Below are 26,006 nucleotides of genomic sequence, written 5' to 3'. Positions count from 1 at the left end.
TCAGACCCTAGTACAGCGCACCAGGAGTGCCCAGGGCTTGTAAATCCAAATGCTGCTGGTGGGCTTGCAGCACTGGTTGTGCCACCCACAAACATGTGTCTAAGGTCTGCCATTGCAGAGCCTGCGTGCAGTCTGGTACTGTCATGCTGACTGGGCAAGTGCACCCCCTTGCCAGTCCCTAAACCTTCCCTTTTCTTCATATCAGACACCCCTATGATAGGCCCAAGGGCAGGGTGCATTGTAAGGATAAGGTAGGACATGCCCTGGTGTGTGTGGCATGTTCTAATAGTGAATTACAGCCATTTTCGTTTTTCACTATTGCAAGGCTACCTGTTCTCCATAGGCCAGAATGGGCAGTTTGGTTATTACATTTTATAATCCTAACTGACTTAGAGAACATGGTAGAAATTCGAATTCAGTATTCCTGAACTCAGAATGATAAAATACATCTTTTAGTAAAGTTGGTTTTAACATTCTGTGTTTGAAAATGCCACTTTTAGAAAGTAGGCATTTTCTTGTCTAACCATTCAAACCTGCCTCTGCTAGGCTGTGTATTTCTTTGTCTGGAGTTTGAGTGACAGGGCTGGGGAATTCCAGGAGACAGGGTGAGGTGCCCCAGTGGTGAATAGAGAGATCTGCATCTAGATGGGTGGGAGGAATTGCACCTGGGACCTGAATAGGGCTGTCTGCATTCCACAATGCTGGCTCCACCTCCTGGGGAGCGGCTGATGTCTCTGCCCTGCACAGTGCATGAAGAGAAGGAATCCTGTCAACAAAGTGCTCCAGGGCTGTACTTGCCTTCCACAATGCTGGCTCCACCTCCTGTGGGGCGTCTAATGTTTCTGCCCTACACGGTGAAAGGAAAGAAGAAGTCTGGTAAACAGAGTGCTCAGGAACTGGTTTGGACTGGGCAAAGGCCCCTCTGCCCTCAGAGGACAAAGGATTTTGGGGTATAAATATTGGGACCCTGATCCCAAGTAATTAGATCACTTTGGGAAGAAAACAAGAAGAACCTCTGCTGAGGGAGGAACCAGATGAAGCTGAGGAGGAAACTATCCCTGAACCTGGGGGACTGGCCTGCAGTGGTTGCTTTACTGCCAAAGAGAGGAGCAAGGAACTTTGTGTGTACTTTTGCTCAACTTGTGAAGGATCTCCAAGGGCTTGGAATAGAGCTTGCCTCCTGCTGAAGTCTCGGGAACAACCAACTTCACCCCCCAGCTCCCCAGAGTTCTTTGGAAGTGCCGGCTGTTGCTGTTGGGCCTTCTGAGGGACTGCGTGTCGCAGGGAGCTGGAAGCGCGACTCAAGAAGGAGAAGCATGCCGCTGTCGGAGCTGTTGTCGTCACATCTCGTCAAGTGTGTCGCCGCTGCAGCATCGCATTGAGCGGAAGCGTCTTGCATCATCCAGGAAGTGTCTCGCAACGCCGAAAGAAGCATGTCGCCATCGCAGCCATCGTACCTGACGCATTGCACCGCGTCAAGAGAAGAGTCTCGCATCGAGGAAGAAGCATGTAGCCATCGTAGTTGTCGCATTGCACCGCATCAAGAAAGTGCCTCGCTTCCACGGAGAAGCGTGCCGCCGTCAGAGCTGCTGTCATCGCATTGTGTAAAGGGGTGTCGCCGCTGCAACATCGCATCAAGCGGAAGCATCTCGCAACGTCAGAGAAGAGTGTCACTGTCAAGGCCGCTGTCGTCGCATCCCATAAAGGGTGTCGCCGCTGCAGCTGAAGCATCGAGTCGAGTCTCCTAGCAACATCGGAGAAGCGTACCGCATCTGGAAGATCTTCACGTCTTTATTTCTTTGCACCAAAATCTTCATTGCATCAACATTGTTGCAACACTTTCATTGCTCTGCGTGTCGCATCTAAAAGGTACATTGACTTAAAGTGTCGCATCTAAGAACTTAGAAGAACTAAGCAACATTCTACCATCTAAAGTAACAGTACTGTGTGTTTTTGTCGTTTAATTGTCTTGTGGTAAATCTATATAAAGAATACTTATTTTTGATATAAAACCTGTGTGGTGTCCATTTGTAGTGTTGTCACTTGGTTACTGTATGTGTTCACAAATGCTTTATACACTGCCTCTGAGATAAGCCTGTCTGCTTGTGCCAAGCTACAAAGTGGGTGAGCAGGGGTTATTTTGAGGAGTGTACCCCCTTACCCTGACTAGAGGAGAGGGTCCCTATTTGTCACAAGTGCATACCTGTGCCAACTAGAGACCCCCAAGTCTAACACTACCAAACCTGTTTTTCACTACTGCAAGGCCTACCCTTTTCATAGGTTAACATTGAAGATTCATTATTACATTTAATAAGCTGTAATTCCTAATAGAGAGAAGGTAGCTCTATCATGTTTAGTGCCTATGGATTTGTAATGATAAATCCTTTTTAACGGTTAAGTAGAATTTATCATTACACCTTTGAAAATGCCACTTTCAGAAAGATGGCATTTTCCTGCTTGTAGCTGTTCTGTGAATGCAGCATGTCTGATCAGTCTGGGGTGGGTGACAGCTTGACTTTGTGTATTCCCTCTAGACAGTCACACACAAAGGGAACCTCAGTGTGACTTGATTCTTCTTCTTGGGATAATGGGAGGGAGGAGCTTGGCACAGCCTCACACTTACATTTGATTAGGCTGTGTCCTGTCCACACACAAAGGGCTGCATACCCCCCGCTGTAGTGAGTCTGGATCCGGACAGAAGGAAGGGAACTCTGTGCATTTCAAAGCCCCTTCTTTGAAGTCACCTCCAACACAAAAGCAACACTGAGCATAAGTTCTGGACCTCTGACACTTATGGACCTGAAACCTCTCTGCCAGGAACAAGAACTGCTGTGCTTAAGGACTGCCACTCTGCTGGACTGCTAATCTGGAAGACTGCTGCCATGCCGTGTTGCCCTGCTGCCTTTTACTCTCTGTGCCTTCATCTGGACCTCCATCACTGCAACCCAGAGTGAGCCTAAGGGCTAGCTAACTAACCTCTTGATTTGAAGACTCAGGGTTGTAAAAGTCTTCTACCCAGCTCCAGTGCCTGGCCCATTGGAAGAGGACCCAGGTGCTTGCTCCAGCGAAACTCATACATCCTCTGATGTGAGAACAGAATTGCTGCATTGCCGCTGTTGCAGGAACAGAACCTGCACATTGAACTTGGAACCAGTGTATCGCCATCGTAACCACCGTATCGCTGCCACTATAGAGAGACAATTGACGCATCCCCTCGCCGGTGTGGAGAAACCAGGCACATCGGCTTCTGAACCATTGCATCTTGAATCCGGTGCTTCATCTTCAGAACCAGGGCATCGCCATCGTTGCATGGAAATAATCAAAGCATTACCTTGATTGCGGGATCGAGACTTATGCATCGCTCGGCTGCACCCCACATCTCGCTGTTGCTATCAGGATTAAGGTACTTTTGTTCAGAGGGTCTTGAGGTACCCCTGTTTCCGGCCCGCGCTTGGCCTTGATTTTTGACTTTGCCCCTGTCTAGCACGATCAGATAACCCAATAGGCGCTTATTGCTTCTAAGCGCTATTTTCACATTTAATCTTTAAAAATTCCTAGCTTGATTTCTAATTACTGGATTTTGTTGTTTTGTTTTTATTTTATTTATTATGTTAAGAGCTACTTTTCTAACTTGGTGTGGAATCTTTTTGTGGTGTTTTCATTGTTTTATTGTTTGATGTGTTGCACAAATACTTTACACGTTGTCTCTTAAGTTGAGCCTGACTGCTCAGTGCCAAGCTACCAGAGAGTGAACACAGGTTCATTAATGGTGTGTTTGCGACACACCCTGACTACCTCTGCAAACCATAAACCCAGGTCCTCATTTATAAAAAGTGTTGCATCTCTGCGGTAAAACAGCGATGCAACACTTTTCACTGCACCCGCTTTGCGACACCATGGATGCGCTGTATTTACTGTACTGTAGTGACCCAATGGTGGCATAAGGGCCTCATAAATAAGGCCTGCAGGCCTTATTTATGTGGCTCTTACGCCGCAGTTGCATCACTTTTCGTGATGTTGCAGCATTGCAAAAAATGCACCACACTGCGCCACATTTACAAATTGACGCATCTAGGAAGATGCATCACTTTGTAAACTCCTGCCCTACTTTATACTTGTGACAGGTATAATTTATGCAGGGTGGGCGTTCGGGCCCAGAAAAGGCGCGTAGAAGTGTTGCAGTAAAATCTATGATATATCACTGCAACACTTCTACGACCTCACTGCGTCAAATACTTATGCCTGCTTTAAGCAGTCGTAAGTGGTGATGCAGGCCTTTTCACATGGTGCTTGCCCCATGATACATTGCTGGGGTTGGGTCAGTTTCCAGACAAACTACAGCAATGCATCATTTTTGCGCCAACAGATACGTCAGGATTTCTTACAAATCTGTAAATCCTTGCGACATTGAGCACCAAACAGTCGCATCCACGGTGTCGCAAGAAGTGTGCACTGAAAGTGTTGCATCGCTGTTTTACCGCAGCGATGCAACACTTTTCATAAATGAGGCTCCCAGTTTCTAACAGGGCAGATGTTTCGAAGGTTTTCTAGAAGGGCCATAGAGTTTGGGTCTCCGAGGAGGATGAAGATGCCGCTATTGATGATGAGGGTGCAGCAAAATCCATGATGTCACTGCGAAATTGGTGCTGCATCCTGGTGGTCAGTAAATGGGGGTTCTGTCAAGGAAGAAGTTGACTGTGATGCATATCTTGAACATGATGTGTACCATGTAGCTGGGGCGGAGGGGTCCCTGCACATGGTACAGCTGACGGTGTCTTTGATCTTGTAGCCAGCAGGGATTGCTGTAGTGATATCCAGTTTAGAGGTTTGTTTAGCCATGTTTCCAAGAGGAAAAGCAGGTCCAGAGCATGGTTGTCCAGTAGTTCCCATATCTCTGTGGCATGTTACTTGAGTAAGCAGGTGCTGTGAGTCATGCATGCAAGTGTGGCATGTTGCATGGGTGGTGGTTGGACTGTGCAAGTGTAGATGGGTTGCTGTTTGTGTAAGTGTGAGTGAGTGTGGGGCTGGGTGCTGTTGGGGTGGAGGGTGTGCGAGAGTGCATGAAAACTTGCAGTTGTGTTGTCTGGTGCTGTGGGGCGGCAGTGAGGCGAGCAGAGGCTGGGGTTGAGAGTGCAGAGAAGCGCGGCAAGGTAGCAGTGGGTAGGAGGTGGACCTGGGTTCCTTCGATTGAACACAATCCAGGCACTTTTGTCATGCCAGCGACACACCCGCTGCAATTGTCCTCTGCGTGTCTGTACTGGGGCTGCCATTAAGATTGAGTAAGTTCTGGGAGGTGGAGGAGTGCAGGGGGTGGTGGGTGGTATTTGTATTTTGTATTTGTATTTGTAATTGAATTTATAGGGCACGCAGCTACCCACAAGGGGTCTCCCGGCGCCAGAAGAGTTAATGATTATGCAGTTGTTATTGAGAGAAGAGCCAGGTTTTAAGGTCTTTGCGGAATTTTAACAGAGATGGTTCGAGTTTCAGTGTAGCCGGAAGAGAATTCCACAGCCTGGGGGCAACGCAGGAGAAAGAGCATCCGCCCATTCTCGTCAGTTTGAAGTGCGGAGTAGATAGATGATGGGAGATGCATTTCGTGTGCAGATGGATGATGTGTCCCGAGGTGTGTCAGATCTGATTATAAAATAGAAACTTCACCATTTTAAGGAACAAGGTGAAGCTGGTCTCTTCCAGGTGTGCTTTTTCTAGTGCTGGCTGAGAATCTCAAGAACAAACTGCAGTATCCTGTCATTAAAAGGCATTTCACCATATCAACATGATGTTTTGGGAGTGCTGCTCGTCTAATAGTCAACAAGAGGTTGATAGATGAATGGAAGGATTGGCAGATAGATAGCTAGACAGAAAGATAGATAGATAGATAGATAGATAGATAGATAGATAGATAGATAGATAGATAGATAGATAGATAGATAGATAGATAGATAGATAGATAGATAGATAGATAGATAGATAGATAGATAGATAGATAGATAGATAGATAGATAGATAGATAGATAGATAGATAGATAGATAGATAGATAGATAGATAGATAGATAGATAGGTAGGTAGGTAGGTAGATAGATAGATAGATAGATAGATAGATAGATAGATAGATAGATAGATAGATAGATAGATAGATAGATAGATAGATAGATAGATAGATAGATAGATAGATAGATAGATAGATAGATAGATAGATAGATAGATAGATAGATAGATAGATAGATAGATAGATAGATAGATAGATAGATAGATAGATAGATAGATAAAGATACCTTTCTGTACAGATAGCAGAGTTCTGCTGGTGAAGCAGCCAATCTGAGATGTAGCTAACATCAATCTCAAATGCAGACACAAACCTGAGTCCTACATAAATAGCCTCTTCCTCTAAAGAGACGATTCTGTGAATGATGTTCTAATACATCCCAAACCCCAGCTGACATCATCAAAGGATGAACCTTCTAGAATATGAGTGTTAGAGATGCAGGAGTGGGTGAAGAAAATTGATTTTTTGTGTGCAGCTCTGATGGATAAAAATAAACCACTGCGCCTCATGCGCGACAGGCGGCCGCTGCAGCAGCAAGTACATGATTCATCCAAGCAGACCGTCTCTTCCCACTCGATGGGTTTAGCAAGAGCAGGAAAGTTTCAGGAGCAGAAACTTTCACTGAACCTTAACGAGGGTCATTTGTGAGGTCTCCAGCTGAGTGCCAGAATACAAGACTAAGAGCAGGTGGATGGAGGGATACTGGACTAACATAACTAAAGTGCTCGATGTGTAAAAAATAAATAAGTGCCAGGGCTCTCGTCAGGAGCCCACTGCAGCTTGCACCTCACATTGCACCTGCCATGCTGCCTATGACAGACAGTACCAACACAACTACTAACCATCACACTCCTACAAGTGTGACAACTCAAAACATGCCAGGCCCCCAAAGCTATAAGAATGGCTTGTGCAGCAGGTAATAGTAATTTTTAATGTATATAGAATTAATAATGAACTGTTGTTATAGTCATCTCTAAATTAGCCAGACAGCACCACCTTGTGGCAGACTCTCATAAGCGCTGGTGTTGACATTTAAGTCCCAGTGCCAAGCACTGATAACAACTGGTTCAAATTAAGCACTGCCAACACTACAGTAAGGATACAAGGTCCGTTCGTTCAGCAGGGCTAACACTGCATGGCCTGATGTGCAAAACCCCGTGTCGCAAACCAGTTGTTGTGCAAACACAGCAATTCTTTGGAGGCTGGAGGGTCACAAGTGTCGCTTGTCCCCACCAGTCCTGCTTGGCCTCTTACACCGCTCATCCAGAGCCTAAATGAAGCTGGAATACAAGGACCCACTCTCTATTGGATCGTCTCTTTCCATGACTAATAGGTCTCAAGCAGTCAGCCTGGACTCTTAGTCTTTGATTGTCTGCAACCTCCTCTGTGAAGTACAGTATTGCTCGTCTCTCAGCCCGACCATCTTCAATGCATATATGATGCCTCTAGCCAGCATCATCGGTGCCCACGACATTGATGTCCTTTCCTACGCTGATGACACTCAAACACTACTCTCTCTGCTAGACAAGGCTCTCAACTGCAGGAACAGGTTTACCGCCTGCATGAACGAAGTTGCCACCTGGATGAACTCCCACTAGCTCAAACTCAACACCGACAAGACAGAAGTTGTAATATTTGGCAAGACCCATCACCAGGGGACTACCCCTAGTGGTCAGCCGAGCTAGGACTCACCCCCAGGCCCCATACAAAGAATCTCGGGCACATCATTGACAGCAAACTGGAAATGATCTCGCAAGTCAACTTGGTCACTGCATCCTACTTCCACACTCTGAAGATGATGAGAAAAATCTTTAATTGACTCCCAAGTGATACCCACAAAACCATCAAACAAACACTCATCACTAGCAAGCTGGAGAGTGGGAACAATGGAATCCATGAGCAACTCACCAATAAACTATAGAATAGTCAGAACGTTGTAGCCAGAATCACCCTCAACCTCCCGCGCAACACTTATATCACACTACATCTCCACTGGCTCTCAATACACAAGCGTGCACAGTTCAAACTCCTCACCCACACCTTCAGAGCAATACACAACACTGGCCCAGCTTCCTTTACAGTCGCTTTTCCTTTCACAAACCTTCCAAACACCTCCACTCAGACAAGCTCCTACTGGCACACATCGCACGCATATGCAGGACCGGTTCCAGAGGTCAGGCCTTCTACTTTGCTCCTAGTGCGTGGAGCGACCTGACACTACACATCAGAGCCTCCTCCTCGGGCCTTGAGCTCTGCAAGAATCTGAGGACCTGGCTTTTCAAATAGCCCAGTAGCCTTTAGCAAGGCTAGACTCTCACCTGCTCAGAGCCAGCATTCTGTTGTAATGATTCAAAGTAGTTGCATGTGCCAGCCTGTTCTATCTGCATGGTAGTGTCTCATCAGGGACAGTTGTAACCAGGAGAGATGAGAGGCTGGCAGCAGGAGTTTGTGGCTTAGAGTTGAAAGAAATAAACTCTCTTAAAACTTATCAGTGTGTAGCTTCTTAACACATTCCCTCCCAGTTGATAGTGCGTTCTACATATAAACGTAATGCAACATTGCATGACACGCTTAAATGGGAACTGTCATACTGTTCTCAACATACATCCCCTTACGTCATCTGTTTCCCTTCCCCTTATCTCTTACCCCTACTGTCTTCCCACCTTCCCACTGGTCTGCTCCTTTAATTCGCCCCCGCTCCTTCTGTTTTCTGTTCCCTAGTGTCTGTCATTATGGCACTTCCTACAGCATATCTAGGGCCCTCCTGTAATGAATAATTAGGCTTCTTCCTCAGATAAGATATTTTCTCTCAAAAAACATCACACAGTCATGGACAATAACTGGTCTCTTTTGCATGCCCCACTTTTATGTTCTTTGTTTTTTTGGGATATGTCGTCAGCCTGACACTTGGGGCTCTACATTTGCCGTTATTGTTTAACATGCCAAGATGGACTTAGTGAGCCCAATTCACAAAGGCAAACTGAGACGAAAGTCTAACTTTACGACTTTCGGTATTGACTTTCGGTATTCACAATGGGCATTTACGAGTCGAAAAGTTAGACTTATGTCTCAGTTAAACTTAAGTTTTGCTCTTACGTTTAACTGAGACGAGGACTTTTGGTCTCAGTTAAACTTGAGACCAAAAGTTTAACTGAGTCAAAAGTCAAACTTTATGAATCCCTTTGTGAATCTAGAAAATCACAACATTAGACTTTTGTCTCAGTTTACCTTTGTGAATCAGGCCCAGTGTTTATAATCACTCAGCAAGGGGCGGAGCAGCTCTCAGTTAGTTCTGACTAAAGCATCTGCAAAAAGGATACTACAGGAAAGAAAGAAACCCTTTTAATCTGTAGAATCCATTTCTCAGATCCTTTTGTCTGTAGTTGTTCCCAGTTCACAAACACGCATGCCAAAGCCAGTAGGGTGTAGTACTATTGGATTTGCCGCTGCTTAATCATTTGATTCTTTAGCAAGTAGTTCCTTGCATTTTTAAAAGTATACTCTAAGTATTTGTCCTTTCATTTATTACATTGATTACAGAGAACCAAATAGGATGACAGCTAAGAATGGATATCCATTACCCTGAATGAGAGACATTGAAAAGTCAGTCTTGGCTCATTGACTAAGCAGTAATTACTCAGAGCGTAGCTCATATTCCACAATAATGAGCTGAAAAGTGGAAGTAGTCCTTTATGACGCTTTGGGGTTATTAAAGGTATATGGTATTTCTCTTTGTAAGCTATTATATTAGCAGATATATGGAAAATATCATGTTGCTGACATCATTCTTTTATACACATGAAAGGTTTGTTTAATAGGTCCTTCAGCGTTGGGCCTGGCCGGAGGCGGCACAGTGATGGATAAACTGAAGAAATGATAATGCACTCTGTCGCCTGCCCTCGGCCAATGGGATGGAATGGAAAGAAATTTATAAAGCGCATTATGCCAAGGCGTCAAAGCACTAGAAAGTAACAGTAAGAAACATCTGCTAAATTCAAGAGAAAAGAGAACCTGCCACAATGGAAGAGAAAAGAGCCACCTTTTTAAATTGCTTCTGAAAGGCTGCAAAGAGTCCAGGCTATCAGTAAGAGAGGGCAGGGTGTTGCACAATTTGGCAGCCAAAAGCAGCAGCGCCCCATCTAGCATTCTGAAATCTTGGAATAGTCACCTTCCTAAGGGGGGTGACCTAAGATGTCTTATGGGGGTGTACCAATGAAAAGCTGTTCTCAGAGGCACAGACCCTTGCTGCTGTAGATTCCAAAATACCTTGAAGGTCACACCCTTTCTAACAGGAAGCCAGTGAAGGGAGCAAAAGGCAATCTCATTTCTTCAACACTTGACAGTAGTTCCCCAGGCCTCATCCAAGATGTAACCCATCAGTTTGGTCTCTTGTAGTTTACATAGAAGAGATTTATTACAACCACCATGTAATGGGGCCTGTCCACAGACTGCTTTTTGTAGTACATACAGCAGTACTACTCAAATACAACTGCGCCTATATGGCAGAATTTTCCACAAATGTATGTAAAATGTGAGAGAAACAAGGGGAAGTGGCTGGAAAATGGGGAGTACGTACAACTAAATGGGGTGGGACTGTGACATTTAAGGATGGGTTTATGGAGGGACATGCTAATACAAACACATACCTACAAATGCATAAGACCATGCTATCCACAATCTATACTTCTAACATTACGACAGCCCTGAAAGTGTCAAAACACGAGTAAAAGTACTCTAGCCCAGCTTTGGGGTAAGACAAACAAAACACACATAGCCTCTCCAAGGTGCTGCAGCACACAACCACAGAAAACGGATGCAGAGAAATAAAATAATAATAATGCAAATAACATTCCACAGGAACTAATGTAAATTAATTACATTATTTTCACATTTAAACTACATATATATTTGTAACATTAACAAAATCATACATACATACTTATTAATTATTTTATTATTTTAAAAGTTAATAAACTTATTTAAAAAAACAATCAAACCTTTAAATTTTTTTAAAAAAAATAAAAATAATTTAAATTATTTAAACATGACTTTAACAAAATGTTCTGCATATTAAATACAAATAAAAATGTTAGGGTGGGATTTTTTAAAATTATTGTTTAAAAATATTTATTTATACATTATATTAATATATTTAGAATAATTATTTATTTGATGCACATTTAATTTGACGAGATAATGTGATGTAACTTTAAGTTATATGAGTTCTACTTTAAAATAAAAAGATTTAATTTACTTTTATATTTCACATTTAAATATTCCTTAAAGAATAATAAACTTTAATCATTTTGGCTATACCTTTCCATACATTTCTGCCATAGTGGCAGAGATCTTCACCTACATATTCAAAATTAAGGTGCATATTTACAACAGAATGGCAGAGCGTGGCGCTAAGCAAATATTGATAATGCCACACTATGCCATTCTGAAAACGCAGAGATGTGCAGTATCCACAACAATGAGGCACACCCCTGCATTTTCCCTAGCGCTGTCGCTAAATCTAGTTGCCTAGCGCCAACGCAGGCACCCTTGCACCATAGTGCAAGAGTGCCTGCGTAGAGGGAATGATTCTTTATGTGCAGAAAGGTGTCCCTTCTTGCACATAAACAATCCAAAATGCTGATTTGAAACTCATATGTGTGTTGCATTGTGCAGCACTCATAGAAGTTGCAAAACTGTCATTTTGTAATGATTGTTTATGTGCAGGAACGAACACCTTCTGCACATACACAATCAGTCATGGCAATTTGCTGTTTCTATGTGTGCTGCACAAGCGGCACACATAGAAACACCAAAAACTAGGAGAAATTAACCATTTCTCCTTGTTTCACCATGTTAAGACCAGGTGTTCTCTGGTCTTAATTTTGGCGCTGCCAGTTTTTCCTCTTTCCTGTTGTGTTGCTGCATTCTGCAGCACACATAGAAAGAAGAAAACGCCTCTTGGGATTGTTTTTGATCAGGAAGGTGCACCTTCCTGCACAAAAACAATCCTGCATGCAACAAAGGTACCCTTGCACAATGGTGCAAGGGTGCCAACATTCGCGCTAGGCAGCAAATTGTGCACCAGCTCAAGTGGAAAGGACAGGAATGCACTCTATTTCATAAAAATGGTGCATTCCTGTAGGTTTCTCATTGGTGTAGGGCAGCAAAGCAAGAAGATTTGCACTGCTGCCCTATGCCATCTCCTTATAAATGAGGCACCATATGCTTTCCCCCCTGTTACATTTTGGCAGGTTTGACCTGCTGAAATGTAACAAACCCTGAGGTATAACTTTCGGATACGTTAAATACCCTTTAACTTGCAATTTAAAATATTGGTTTATGCACAGGCCAGAAACCACCAATCACATCATAATCAGGCATTTACCTTGAGAGCATCTGAAGCAATGAGAGTTAGAGCAAAGCCCATGTTGAAAACTCCAAGTTTGTGTAACATACCCATTGACGGAAGTTGACGGATTTGTAGCATGTAGTTCGGCGAAAGGAGGACCAGCATCTAGCAGCAATATTTATTTAATTATTTGAGAGTTATATGTAGCGCTGGCCAGACACGAAGGTATTGGAGCGCTTTACAACATTTATCATGACGATAACAGACAAACATTAGTTCAGCAAACTGCAGTGCCGTGTGTCCAATCAAGGTAAGGCCTGCGGGGGAACATAGAAGGGGGAGCAAAGGACATGGGATGTTGGAACCCTCTTGCGTTAGGCGATTGTTTATCATCTGGACGAGATGCCTGTAGCAGAGGCACTTTGTCGAACAGGGTGGATGCTATCCAGTTAGTTGATGTGTTGGGTTTGTATGAAATCCTTGAGCTGTCTTTTGAAGCTTATGAAGGAAGTGTCAATCCTGATATGGACTGGGACAGAGTTCCAGATTTTAGGGGCAATTCCCGAGAAGGATCGTATCAAGGTTTTTTTGTTTGCGAGTTGTGGGGGGAATGAGAAGTAAGATGCTTGTGCTGCTCAGATTTCTCGTCTTGCCTGCCTTTTTGAGTTTGGACGCAGAGTAAGCTGGTTTGCTGGTGTGAAGGACTTTGTGGGTGAGACATGCAGTTCTGAAGAGGGAACACCCTACAATCGGGAGCCACTTTAGTTCTTTCAGGGAGGTTGATATGTGGTTGTATTTCTTGACTCAGGTGGCCTTCCTTGCAGCTGCATTGAGAGTGGTTCTGAGGGGGGCTAAGTGGGATTTTGCCGTACCTGTGAGGGGTGCATTCCTGTAGTCCATTCTGGACAGAAGCAGAGCTTGCATGGCAGATTTAAGATCAATAGGAGGGAGTAAAGGTTTCAGGTTTTAGAAGGCACTCTTCGCAGGGTTCTTCAAATGTTTGCTCATGTTCAATCGTGGTCCCGAGTGATCCTCAGGGTTTTTGTGTGGTCAGCCAGGGTTAGATTGCAGTTTCCAGCATCAATGGATTTTAGCCATTCTTTAATTTGGCAGGTCTGTTCATTGTTGGATATGAGGAGGACTTCAGTCTTATCTTGGCTGAGTTTTAGGTGGTTGTGTGATAGCCAGTGCTGGACTTCTCTGCGAGTGGCATTAAGTCTATGCATGTCATCTACTGTTTCCAGGTAGAGCTGGGCATCATCAGCGTAGAGGTGGAAGGGCAATGTTAGCTTTTTTGAGTATGACATGTAAATGTTGAATAGTGAGAGAGAGAGAAGTGAGCCTTGTGGGACACACCGGGTTATTGGAAACATGTCAGAAGTTCAATTGTTTATTTTTATTTTTTGTGAGCGGTTTTGTAGGAAGGATGTGAACCACTGTAATACCACCCCGTCCACTCCAATCCAAACCTCTCCTGGAGGGAGTTCAGGAGAGGTTTGTGATCAACCGTGACAAATGCTGCTGATAGGTCAAGGAGTATGAGTAGGTAGCATCGGTCTACATCGAGGGGTTTGTATAGGTCCTAAGAAAAGGATTTACAATGGAACCTTCTATTTACCAGCACCTGAAATTAATGTCACCCTTTTGTATCTTTCCCACAAAAAATATGCTATTACACATAAATCAAGGGTATGTGTGCATACTGAATAGCACCCATTGTAACAATGCCAGTTCCCTAGGGAACAGAATTAGATAAATCTGACTTAAGCTAAGATGCACCACAAATTCAAAAACAGTATCAATTAAATTAATATAGGAGGACAAGATAATCCTTGGTTTCAATTTCTTTATTCCAAATTCATTGGACAATATGGAGCGATACAGCCGACGCGTTTCGTCCTGACACAGGACTTCTTCAGGGCTGTTTAGAAAAAATACACAGATACAATACAATTACACACATATCATACATTTTAAAAAAATATATCCTACAATGGATATAGGTCTGACAAACTCAAGCTTACATATCGACAGACATATTTACATAAATACTATTCAGTAGATAATGATCATTTTTTTTTTTTTTTTTTTTTTAATAAAAAAAGAGATATCCATTCAATCAAAACGGAAAGATATCACGTTGTATCTTATTCCCATATTCACTTAATATCCCCCACCCTAAGAACACAGCTCAGCAAATTTACAATATGTACATAAGGTAATTTCTGTTTGAGATTATCTTGATTGAGAAAAAAAAAAAGAGGAAAGAGAGAGATCAAAGTCAGTGGACACGGAGATAAGATAATCTGGAAAATCCACATAATCATTCTGCCATTCACTAGGTGTGCTAAACTCTAATCATGCATAGTCCGCATGTATATGCAATAGTACCCAAGAATAAGACCTGTGCAAATATATATCGTTGATCAGAAAAAGGCATGTTCTATACTAAGTATCTGATGTACCTACCAAAAATAGGCAGGTGAGAACCTTCAGTGTTGATTGGTTTGTGGCTATCCAATATACGCTGGGAATCTTCCATCCAGAAACGTTTAGGTTAAGAACCATATGTATACTCTGCAATATGAGATAGATAGTTTTACTGGAATTTATTAAGACAGAAGTAATTATCCCTGGGTTAAGTCTAAAGGAAGTATTTGGGCACAACAATTATAATAAATGTTGTTTCTATATAATCTAATGTACTCCATTAGCTGGGGCATTTTTTAAAAAACAAAAAAACCGCACTCTGAGCTACAAACCCAAGTGCCGTTCCTATGATACGTACCTATTTATAAGAAAGGAACGTTCAAGATCATATTCGTAGAAATCCCAATTATGGGGATTCTTTCTCCTTGTCTGTATGCCAGGTTGGACTGGAGGTCGTGGTCCACTCATAAATGTGGAGGGAACCCTTGTGCCGATCTAGGGGAAGGTAAGTGAGCAATGTCCAGTATGAGCGTATGGAGTAAAAATAGGTACTGACCCTATTCCTAAAGTAACACCACTTAAGTAGGATATCTTTATATCCCACCATCATGAGCCGGGTCAGAGCAATCCAACATTCCCCCATTATTTTTCATAAGAATTTAATGCACCTCTTCCTATTACCAAATAGGCTAATAAGGAGCCACAGTAAAGATCAATTAAAAAACCCAGAACTAGACAATTGCATACTGTGCTCAGTAGGACATCTATGCTATATTTGCTTTCATACGTCCCTCAGATTGTCAGTGCATTTCCAATCTGATATTGTATAGTGATGACAGAATCCAATCATGCACATCTCTTATAACCAAGTTCAAAGTTATAACCCCAGCGAGCGTATAACCTCTAATTTGAAAAGTTAGGACCCCAGGGAAAAGATAACCTCTAACTTAACAATCTCAAAGTTTCCCAAAGGAACGCCTAATTCACTCTTCTAATATTTCTGTAGAAATGCTAATCTAGTATGCACTTACCACGATCTGATAGTCATGACAGGCGGGCCACAGGCAAATCCACTGTTACAGGAAGATGTTCCTCGATCAGGAATCCCGCCGTGTTGAAGAACCACTCGTTTTATATTTTTTGAAGTTGCCACACTGATTCAAAACATCTGTGCCGAGTTACGGAGCAACACCCCTTCCCGATCACGTGATTGTTAGCCCGAACGAAGCGGCCATCTTAGAGTGGAGAGTCAACCCACATTAGAATGAAAGGATTGCCGTTTGTAGCTTTTAAACGGATCTATATCCGATTTGTGATCCTTGCTGAATTTAATATTTATATTTGTTGAATTAAATCAATAAATGTTACTCAACAACTGCAAAAAACCACTCGCTTTGTAAGATTTTGAAAGGTCCCGATCACGTGATTGTTAACACGAACGTAGCGGCCATCTTTGAGTGGGGAATCAACCCGCATTTGAATAAATGGATTGCCGTTTGGAGCGTCTAAGAGGATCTATATCAGATTTATGATCCTTGCTAAATTTAGTATTTATATTTGTTGGATTAATTCAATAAGTGTTACCCAACAAATGTAAAAGATCCACTCGCTTCGTAATTTTGAATGGTCCCGCCGATTCAAACCACCTGAATCGGGTTGGGGAGCAATGCCCCTTCTTGATCGCGTGATTTCTAGCACCAACGGAACGGCCATCTTTGAGTGGAGAATTAACCCACATTGATATGAGTGGAAAGCCTTAGCGACATTATGAAAGATCTATATCAGACATAGCGACCTTGCTTAGTTTAGGATATATAACTGTTGAGTTATACCCGAAGTGTTGTCATACAAGTGGCTATAAAAGGGCTTCCTATCTCTTGGACATAATTTAAAGAGGTAAAGTCGAAGGCCACTGTTGGTCATGTAATAACCGGCACCGATTATGCGGCCATCTTGGAAACTATGTGGTCCCTATCTGGGCTCATAATCCACCATAAATTAGCTGGGGACAGAGCCGTGTATCTGCGTGGTAACTATAGACAATTACACCAGCTTTGCACAAGCTCCGACTGGATAAGTAATTTAGGGACAAATATTAAGGTCGGAATATTATGCGCTGAGGGCTATTAGATTTAAAACTTGTAGAATAGTGTGAACTATTACAGACCCTTACCCAAACAAGTATGTTGGGGTGGAGAAGAAAGCCTGTGTGGCGAGAATTGTTTCAAACCTACACGTAAAATGATCTTAAAGTTAAAGTAAAAAGTGCCAAAATATGAAGGCAACATAAAGATTCTATTTATATATAATCTCTTGCTTCAAAATGTCATATGGATAGATAAATTTTGCACAGAACATATTATAATCGAAATCCCTAGTGATCTGGCAGAATAACAGCGGATGCACCATACAGTTTCAGTATTTAAGAAAATGGACATAGTGGAGTTAACAAAGAGCCTTATCAGGAAACAGTGAGGACCACGGACAGTAGAATTGCATGATTTGCTGCACATGTTGAGTTTCCAATGGTTAATACACATCCTACCTACATGAAGGCAGCCTATCATGTGTAGGGACATATGTTATATTATCAGTAAATAATATCTGACATATTATAGTTTAAGGAGGTTTTTATAAGAAATAGTGCATCTCATTATCACTATTATGTCCCATCTCAACACTCCGTAGTCTGCATATCCATTCAGCTTCCTTTTTCCGAAGTGTAAGTTCTCTATTTCCACCCCTGGGGTGTGCTGGGACCTGATCTATACCCATGAATCTGAGATTGTCTGTCCTTAAGTGTTTCTCCTGCATATGGAAGGTCAGCGGGTACCTCATATCCCCATTTCGAACAGCCCGAACATGTTCCTGGATTCTCAATTTCAAGGGCCTTTTTGTACTTCCCACGTATATTTTGTTGCATGGGCAGCAAATTGTGGACACTATGTAGGTTGAATTACAGTTGATAAGATAATCAATTGTATGTATTCGTCTGGTGTTAAAACTGAAGGTTTTGGTTTTATTCATCCCTAGATTACATACATTACATTTGTTACATGTAAAGAAACCTACAGTTTTTGTAGTGAGCCAGGTTTGTTTCTTGGTTGTAGTGACATAACTGGGACAAAGCATGTCTCGAAGGTTTTGTCCCCTTCTGTATGTCACCATAGGCTTTTTGTTTAGGTATTCAGTGAGACCCGGTACCTCAGTGAGTAAGTGCCAGTGCTTTCTGAGGGTGTTATACACCCTCCCACTCTGATCATTAAATTGGGTGGTGAATGAGATGTAATTCTTAATCGGCACTTTCTTGTTCTTTGTGGCTAACATAGTTGTTCTATTTATCTTTTTCACTTTGTTTTGAGCTTCACTGAGGATGTTTTTGGGATATCCTCTTTCCCGGAACAGTCTTTCTGTCTCTCTTATGTTGCAAATGAAATCCTCCTCCACGCTACAATTCCGACGCATACGGATCATTTCCCCGTATGGGATATTATTGATCACATGTTGAGGATGAGAACTTCTATAATGAAGTGTGCTGTTACAGGCTGTTGTCTTTCTGTGTGTCCGGCTATGGATATGATTATTTTGGATGAAGAAGGTGATATCCAAGAAATCAATTTCCTTAGGGCTATGATTGATCGTAAATTTGACATTAAAAGGATTATCATTGAGATAGTCATAATATGTCATTAAGTCCTCTACTTGTCCATCCCAAATTATGATGACGTCGTCAATATATCTGCCCCAGAATATTACATGGTGCATCCATGATGACGCATGTTTACCCCAGGCATGCCCCCGCTCGAACCAGCCCATAAAGAGCCCGGCGTAAGCAGGGGCAAACCTGGAGCCCATAGCCGTACCCTGGATTTGATGGTACCAGTCAGAATCGTGGAGAAAGTAGTTCTTAGACAGGATGGTGTCAGTCATTTCTAATAACATCTCATTGTGTTGGTAATGGTCCGCTGTTCTCTGTCCCAGGAAAGACTGTAACGCCATGATCCCAAACTCCTTTTTGATACAAGTATAAAGGCTTGTCACATCCAGGGTGACAAAGATTAGGGTGTCTGACCATGTGAAACCCTCAAACTTACCCAGGATGTCTTTTGTATCTTTTATGTATGCTGGTAAATTTTGTACCAGAGGTTGGATATATTTGTCCACATACTCTGATAGTTTTTCTGTTGGTGAATTCACCCCTGAGATGATTGGGCGGCCAGGTGGAAAAGGACCGCCCTTGTGTATTTTGGGTAGTATGTACATACAGGGGAAGGAGGGTGTTGTGACTTTTAAATATCTAAATTCGTCCTCACTGATCAACCCATCCTCCCGCCATTTTAATAGTCTTGAGTTGATGTGATCACCCAGTGTCTTCATGGGGTTGGTTGTGATTTTTCTATAGCAATTATGGTCCGTAAGTTGTCTTTCTATTTCCTGCATGTAGCAATCTTTTTTCATCAGAACCACATTCCCCCCTTTGTCTGCCTCGCGAATGACGATTGTATTATCACTTCTCAGATCTTTGAGAGCTGTCTTCTCCCCTGATGTCAAATTATGGGCTCGTGTATTCGCGCGGATTGGCTTGTCTGACAATTTGTAAAAGCCCTGTGTGACTCTTTCAAAGAATATGTCTATGTTGGGATGGGTACCAATAGGAATAAACTTTGATTTTAGTTTCAAACCGCTATCAATACTTGTATCCTCAACAACATTGAGTTCATCACATACTGAATCCATCCCAATTGAAGTTTCCAACTCAATGGACATCATTGTTTGAATGGTTTTTATTTCTTGTACAGTATATGAGGTTGGTATCATTTCATTAGACGGTTGGTTACAAGTAGGAGGATTGCGTATGAAATGGTCTTTAAGTTTAAGCAATCTAACAAATTTGAAAAGGTCCACAAAAATATCAACATCCCCACCCAGTTGGTTGGGGCAAAATCCCAATCCCTTGTTTAGAACAGATATCTCATTTGCAGATAATTCCCTATCTGAGAGGTTTACGATTAATGTTTTTTGTATCCCCTCTTCATTGTCTTCCCTTACTTCCCCGTTTTCTTGGATCTCGTAATTCTGCCCCCTGGTTCTAATCTCGATTTCTTGTTGTCGTTTTTGTTTGGATTTCTGCCATTTCCTCCCTCCCCTTCTTGTCTTTGATCTCTTGGTGTTGTTTTTGCACTTAGTTTTAATCTCTCCATCTCTAATAAAAAAGTATTAGACCTTGTTTCACTGTCTGCTGCTCCTGCCGAATCTTCTGTAGTGACCGAGCTAACTACTGAAGAGATGGAGGCTATACTATTTGCAGAGGAGAGTTCTGATAATTCCTCCCTTTGTCTTTTTCCTTCCCCCGGTGTCTTGATATTATCATACTTATGTGAGAAGGTATAGACTCTACCGTCCCGTTGTATAGGTCATCTATGACATTCAGGATAGCTGTCTATGTGCTGCACCCTTTTCTGAAGCCCGACTGGTGAGGGTCCAGGAGTTTGTTGCTCTCAATGTGTTGGATGAGTTGTAGGATAACACATCTTTTGAGAATTTTGGCTAAGAAGGGGAGGTTGGAAACAGGCCTGGAGTTGGTGAGGTCTGAACGCTCCTGGAGAAAGGATAAATCTAATGAAAAGAAGGCTGCCTATCACACCGCCTTACAAAACTATAAAACCACCCTCCGCAATACCAAAACTCTATTCTTCCAAGAAAGAATAGAACAATCCGCTAGCTCCAGTAAGGAATCTTTCACCATCTTAAACGAACTCCTCAAAATCCCGGACCCGAGACCGAGAGACCCCCCAAACCCCAAAGGTGATGAGGAAAAGTGCTACAAGTTAGCGAATTTCTTCAAGGAGAAAATCCCAAAAATCCGGGACTCTATTCCATCCATAAGTCCGAGCGAGGAAAAAGAAGCCTACAACTTTCCTACCCCCCCATGTCTCACTTCCTGGGGACAAGTGACGGCAGATGAGGTTAAAGATACGCTGAACATCATTAAAAGCGGGTCTCCCAGGGATCCGGCCCCCTTACGTATTCTCAAAAAGGTAGCACCCACGATCGTTCCCCCCCTTACCCACCTTATTAACGCCTCCCTTCAACAAGGAGTCGTCCCTCCCAGCTGGAAGGCGGCAGTCGTCAAGGCACTTTTAAAAAAACCCTCCCTTGACCCTGCCGACCTAGCAAATTACAGACCAATCTCCCTCCTCCCGGGAACTAGTAAGATCGCGGAAAAGCTTGTGAACAGAAAACTTTCACAATTTCTGGAGAACAACAACCGTCTAAAAAGTTCGCAGACGGGATTCCGCCCCGGGCAGGGCACCGACATCGCCCTCCTCATGGCGGTGGAAGAGGCCAGAGCACTCCTAGACGAAGGAGGATCAGTGGCAGTGATCCTCCTCGACCTGAGTGCGGCCTTTGACACCGTCAATCACCAACTTCTTATCCAACGACTCATGAGTGTCGGTGTTGAAGGAACTGCCCTGTCCTGGCTATCGTCCTTTCTGAGTCAACGCTCCTTTCAAATCTGGGAGAATAACACCCGCTCCTCCGACACTCCCCTCCAATGTGGCGTGCCTCAGGGCTCCTCCCTTAGCCCCACATTATTTAACATCTACATGTCCCCATTGGAGGAGGTTGTTACTCCGTTCGGAGTGAGCATCGTTAGTTATGCTGACGACACACAGTTAGTGGTGTCCCTTTCACATCCCAGACAACAACCTGCGGACCTGTACAACTGTCTGACACAGATACAAGGATGGATGAACAGATCGTCTCTGAAACTTAACGGTTCAAAGACTGACATTCTCCTCCTTGGTCAAAAGGGACCCTCTCCACTACAAAACATCTGGCCACCCAGCTTAGGCCCGCCCCCAGACCCGATACCAGAGGTAAAAAGCCTGGGTGTTTGGCTAGATAAGGACCTCTCATTCGTAACACAAGCAAAAAAGGTAGCCGGGACGTGCTTTGGGCTGCTTAGGTCAATTCGAAAGATCTTGCCCCTGCTCCCTCACAAATCCCAGAAACTGTTGATTCAAGGCCTGATACTCTCCAGGCTCGACTTTAGTAATTCCATCTACTTAGGGGCCCCAGAGGCAACCATGAACAAACTACAAAGGGTCCAAAATGCAGCTGCCCGGATCCTCACTAACACCCCTGCCAGAGCTTCGGTCAAACCAGCTCTGAAGCGTCTCCACTGGCTCCTGGTGAGAGAACGTGTGATGTTCAAGGCCCTCTGCCTGGCACATAGACTGCTTCAAAACAATGGCCCCCCAAGCCTGGAAAAATTTATCAAACCCTACAAAGCTCCTAGATCCCTCCGTTCCGATCAGGAACATCTTATCGTCACTCCCAGAGTGAAGCAGGCACGAACAGGAGGAAGACGCTTCTCGGTTCACACCGCACGTCTCTGGAACGCCCTACCTCACCTCCTGAGAACTGAACCTAATTACCTACGGTTCAGGAAGCAATTGAAAACCCACCTTTTCCCTTAACCGACCTCCCTCCCTGCCTCCGCTGACTCCCCAGTTGTACTGATCTTAGCGCTGGGATACTTACGGGTGACTACGCGCTCTATAAAAATAAATAATAATAATAATAATAATAATTCAGGTCCGATTCTGTTTGTTTTAGTAATGGCGTGACTTGGCTGAGTTTAAGGTAGTCTGGAGGAGCTGTTTACAATCTTGCTCCAAAGAGGGGTTAGGGCGTGATATCGCTTTTTGCCAGGTGGGCTGGAACGGGGTTAGCTATGTGGGAGGAGGGCTTGGACATATTAATATTTCAGCGATGTCTGCTTCTGAGAGGAGGTTGAACGTCTTTCAGCTCCTGGGCATCGTGGAGGGCCCTTGGAGGTGGTTGTCTTTCGTGATGTCCGGAAGAGAGACCAATGGTTGTGAGACTGAGGTGTATGTGAGGAAGTTGTTTCCTTCATTACTGGAAGGTGAGATTTCTTTGGAAGACTGCTGTGATCGTCAAGGGAATGCTCAGACTTGGGAATTTTATTGTTAAAGTAATTAGCAAAAATGTCCCAGAGTTCTTTGGAGACCTGCATGGTTTTTATGGGTGGCTTGGAGGTTTGTATTGTAATGCTATTGAAAAGCTCTTTGGGAAAGTTTTTGGCATTGCCTAATGCGCTGCGGAAGAAGGTGGCTTTTCCACTCCTGATGTGTTTTTTATAATTCCTGCGTTCCTTTTTGAGCTGGTCAAGGTGGGCTATGGATGGGTTCGTTCACCAAAGTCTTTCATCAACTCTGAGTTGTCTTCTTTTAGAGTTGACGTCTTTATTGAACCGGGATCCTGATGGGGTGTTTCTGACCCTTTTTTGTTTCAGAGGAGCTACTTGGTCTAGGATGGCTGTCATTGTTGCATTTTAGTTTGTTGTACGTTCGGTTGTAGAGAGGTTATCTGAAGTGGGGGGAAGTAGTGACACCATCCTTTCTTGAAGATCCACTAGGGGAATTTGTCTTTTGTTTCTCGCCCGATGACGGGTTTTGTGTGTACGGGATAGCTGAGGAGTCGTTTGGTTAATGTGAAAAAGAATGATGTAGTGATCTCACCAGTCGACAGGAAGGATGTAGTCAATCATTACTGTTTCTTCATGAGCTATAATGGCGTCATGGATCAATCAATCAATCATAGCATTTGTAAAGCGCACTACATACCCGTGAGGGTCTCAAGGCGCTGGGGGGGGGGAAGCTGCTACGGATCGAGCCTCTGTTGTGGGTTTGATCTTGCAGTGCTGGGTGTGATTATTATTGAGTAAAAGATGGTTTAAGGATTGTATTAAAGTATTGTCCTCATCGTTCCAATTCTTCAATATATTATCTGTTACTTCCCTGGGGAGGGCAATCTGCCACTTCCCCAGTGCCCCAGGAATAGCTGTAGGGGTCTTATCTTGCATAGTGGTACACAGCCGTGCGATGAGTTTGCTGGAGGAAGAGGAGCCAAGTATAAAATCAAGGGTATGAAGTGAGGTTGGTTCCTGTGGGAAAGAGCCATGCACAGCCCTGCTGGTAGTAAAGGAATACTCTAGTGTCATGCCAGCTCATTGGTCTGTACTTCCTGGACAGAGAGGGATTCATGCTCCCGGTACAAGACTCCCAGTCTCTGCAACCCAAGGGCTGTCAGCTGCTGGTGTGCATTTTCCTCTTCTGTCAAGGGGCAGTATCAGGTTATTGGCAAGTGGCAAGCAGTAGCGGTTGGTGTCAGGGAAAAGTAGTGGAGCAGTTCGGGGGCTAACACTAAAACTAAAAAACAAACAAAAATAGAACTTACCTGCCGCTCGCCGCTCTTCTGCTGTGCACAGGTTGAGGCTCCCAGACTCCCCTACGGCCAATCCAGATGCTGCCCACATGCTGTTAATGCCCATGAGAGCAGTTTCGGGATTGGCGGAGTGGGCTGGTTTTGCGCTCCATTGGGGACTGACAGCCTGTGCCTGCTGTTGTTCTCCACCCAGCAACAAAGCTGGGTTGGAGAGACATCAGTGAACATGTCAGTTTGGCCGTTCTAAGCTGACTAGCCAAACCAACATGGGCACTGACAGCAGTGCCCACCACTCCTCCACCATTCTTCGTATGACCCCGACCCCAAGACTCACTCCTGCTGAAAAATAAAATGATAATAAAACTGTTATCATTTTATTTTTTGTTTGCCTCTCCGGGCAGTGGAGTGAGGCTCCTCTGCCATAATGAAGAAACCTCCGCTGGTGGCAGTGGGGCGAGGCTCCTCTGCCGGCAGTGGGGCGAGGCCCCTCTGCTGGCAGTGAGGCGAGGCTCCTCTGCCATAATGAAGAACCCTCCGCTGGTGGCAGTGGGGCGAGGCTCCTCTGCCGGCAGTGAGGCAAGGTTCCTCTGCCATAATGAAGAAACCTCCGCTGGTGGCAGTGGGGCGAGGCTCCTCTGCCATAATGAAGAAACCTCTGCTGGTGGCAGTGGGGCGAGGCTCCTCTGCCGGCAGTGGGGCGAGGCTCCTCTGCTGGCAGTGAGGCGAGGCTCCTCTGCCATAATGAAGAACCCTCCGCTGGTGGCAGTGGGGCGATGCTCCTCTGCCGGCAGTGAGGCGAGGCTCCTCTGCCATAATGAAGAACCCTCCGCTGGTGGCAGTGGGGCGAGGCTCCTCTGCCATAATGAAGAAACCTCCGCTGGTGGCAGTGGGGCGAGGCTCCTCTGCCAGCAGTGAGGCGAGGCTCCTCTGCCATAATGAAGAACACTTCGCTGGTGGCAGTGGGGCGAGGCTCCCCTGCCGGCAGTGAGGCGAGGCTCCTCTGCCATAATGAAGAAATCTCCGCTGGTGGCAGTTGGGCGCGGCTCCTCTGCCGGCAGTGGGGCGGTGCTCCTCTGCCATAATGAAGAAACCTCCGCTGGTGGCAAGACACGGAGTAAAGACTGTTCAGCCCAGCTCTATGGTGTAAACGGTCCCATGTCTGGACAGAACAATGGTCATGTTTTGATAGGCCATGGGGTCAGCAGGCTCTCCACAGACCACCGTTCTGAGCAGGCACGGGAAGGCATTGTCCGTCTCTATGGCAATGTGAGGTAAGTATGGTGTGGGTAACAGTGAAAGACGTATCGAGTTAGTGCACAGTATTAGTAGAGATCGATATCGGGAGCACTCATCCCGCCCTGTCCGAAGGGTAGGATTTCCCAGGCCAGTCGTGGCTGTTTGCCAGCCCACGCCAAGTGGAACAGAAGGGCTCGGAGTCTGCTTAAGAAGGCGTTGGTGAGCGGGATAGGTATATTGATGAACAGGTTTAGGAGCCTAGGTAGGAACCCCTTCTTTGCAATAGCCAGTCATTCAGCAAGGAACAACAGTAGGATAGTCCCCACCGGGACCGCCTCCTTCAGCCACGCAATCGCCTTGCAGTGGCTCTTGAGCCAGAGCTGTGTCACATCTTGGCTGCTCCGTATTTATAAGTATTTATCTGTGTCTTCCACACACTCCAGAGGATTCCGTATGGAATCGAGCTGTAGCTTCAGCTAAGGGCAAGATCACCAATTTAGATGGGCTTATGATGACTCCGATGAGGGCCCCGAATAGTGTAAATTTGCTTAATAGTGCAGTCAGGTTTTGGACAGGGTCCCGCACATATACGGTAAACTTGTACGCATAAGGCAAATTCAATTGGGGATTTTAGATTTTGATAGTAATGCCCGAGGGATTGATTTTTGTAAAGGTTGTTTATCTCTGTT

Source organism: Triturus cristatus, chromosome 11 (genome assembly GCF_964204655.1).
Source record: "Triturus cristatus chromosome 11, aTriCri1.1, whole genome shotgun sequence".
Lineage (NCBI taxonomy): Eukaryota > Metazoa > Chordata > Amphibia > Caudata > Salamandridae > Triturus > Triturus cristatus.
The sequence above is the reverse complement of the archived record's forward strand: the minus strand, read 5'-3'. Positions refer to the sequence as shown.